Source organism: Pteropus vampyrus, unplaced genomic scaffold (assembly GCF_000151845.1).
Source record: "Pteropus vampyrus isolate Shadow unplaced genomic scaffold, Pvam_2.0 Scaffold203, whole genome shotgun sequence".
Lineage (NCBI taxonomy): Eukaryota > Metazoa > Chordata > Mammalia > Chiroptera > Pteropodidae > Pteropus > Pteropus vampyrus.
In genome coordinates this window covers 1181134-1183065 of record NW_011888984.1, presented here as the reverse complement: position 1 = coordinate 1183065, position 1932 = coordinate 1181134, and the positions used below count along the sequence as shown (strand labels likewise).

The 1932-nt window shown below is 39.0% G+C and overlaps 1 pseudogene; it reads left to right on the top strand.

Moving 5' to 3' along the window:
• Positions 1 to 301: 301 nt before the first annotated feature.
• Positions 302 to 418, top strand: LOC111746893 (annotated as a pseudogene).
• The last annotated feature ends 1514 nt before the right edge of the window (positions 419 to 1932 follow it).

The window sequence follows — 1932 nt, the reverse complement described above, 5'->3', positions numbered from 1 at the left end:
TAAGATATGACTTTCATAATGGAAAAATACTTTTAAAAAATGTTCTTAAGAAAGTAGACTCATTTATCTTTATTTTACTAGCTACGTGTATTTGATAAAAATTAAAACCCTACCTCACACCACACACAAAATCAGTTCCAGATAGACTGCCAACTTAAATGTAAAATAATAATGTTTTGGGAAAATAACGTAAAAGAATATCAGCATGTTTGGAGGTCTGGAAATATTTCTTAACTAAGTTATAAAAGTGATTCTCCATTAGAGAAAGATTGAAAAATTGGACTAAAGACCATTAAAAAATGCCATCGAATGCCACCTTGAATGTGCCCTATCTCGTCTGATCTCAGAAGCTAAGCAGGGTCGGGCCTGGTTAGTACCTGGATGGGAGACCACCTAGGAATACCAGGTGCTGCAGGCGTTAAAAAAAAAAAAAAAAATGCCATCGAGAGAGTGAAAAGGCAAGCCACAGAGTAGATGTTTATTGTACGTGCAACCGACAAATGGCTGGTGCCTGGAGCATATGAAGAATAAATCCACTTTAAAAACGGAAACCCCATCAGAAAATCAGGCAAGACGCTTGAATAAGCACATCGTTGAAAAGGATATCCCAAAGGCCAACACGCAAATGAAAAGGTGTTCAATTTTATTACTCATCAGGGAAATGCAAATTAAAACCATTGCCACTACACATCCACCAGAATGGCTTAAAATAAAACTCCTGGCATGTCAAGTATTGGTGAGGATGTGGAGCAATGAAAAAGTCCCAACGTGGCTGGTGGGAGGAGAAGACATTATTACAACTACTTTGTAAAACTCTTTGTAGCAGTTAGCACGCCTGCCTTACATGCAGAAGGTCTTGAGTTCAAGCCCAGTAGAGCCATAGTCCATGGTCTATGGCCATGCCACCCTGAACAAGCCAGATGTCTGATCTCGAAAGCTAAGCAGGATCGGCCTGGTCAGTACGTGGGTGGGAGACCATCTATCTAGGAAGTACGTTAGGCATTAATAATATTAAAATAAAGATAAAAAAACTCTTTGGTACTATCTACTAAAGATAAACTTATATTTATACACACACCCTATGACCCAGTCTTCTACTCCTGGCTTCTGGCCCAAAAGAAATGTGTATATATGTTCACATTATGTTGTGAATATACTAGAATAAAACATGTCCTAGAATGTTAGCAGCAATACTATTTGCAAGAGCTAAAAAAAAAAAAAAGGAAACAACTCAAATTTCCATCGACGGTGAAAATCTACATCAACAATGTACACGAATTTACATTGGTATGTAAATAAATTATGGTGTATTCCCACCATGGACTACTACTTGGCAATGGGAAGGAATGGACTGTGCTTCTATGCCCACCCTGGCTGAATTTCACAACCACAATATTGAGAGAAAGAAGCCAGGCACAGGAGTTCATACTGTACAATTCTGCTCACATTTTACAGAGAACAGGCAAACTGAAACTCCTGTATGCAGGGAGGCATGCTTCAACCTAAGTCAGGGAGAAGTCAGGAGGCAGGAGGGGCCTGGGAAAGCTGGTAAGATCTGTTTCTTCACTCGGGCAGTGGTGACAAAGCGTGTTCCCTTGGTCATAATTCATTAAGTGGAACATTTATGTTTCAGGTACTTGTCTGGATGGTTGTCATATTTCACAATAAAAAAAGGTTTAAATAATGTAAAAATGACTTAGGAAAGTAGGTTCACTATAGCTTTATTTTACAAACTGGACAGACTAGATATCTTAGGTACAATAAATAATTGGAAGGAATGTGTGTGGTATTGACTCCGTGCCAGGCACTGTTCTGAGATGTTTGCAGCTCTTGCCTTATTCAATCCTCACAGCGTCTTTGAAGTAGTCTATTATCTGCATTTAACAGGCGAGGAAACTGAAGCATAATGAGGAACACTCGAGCTACATCTAC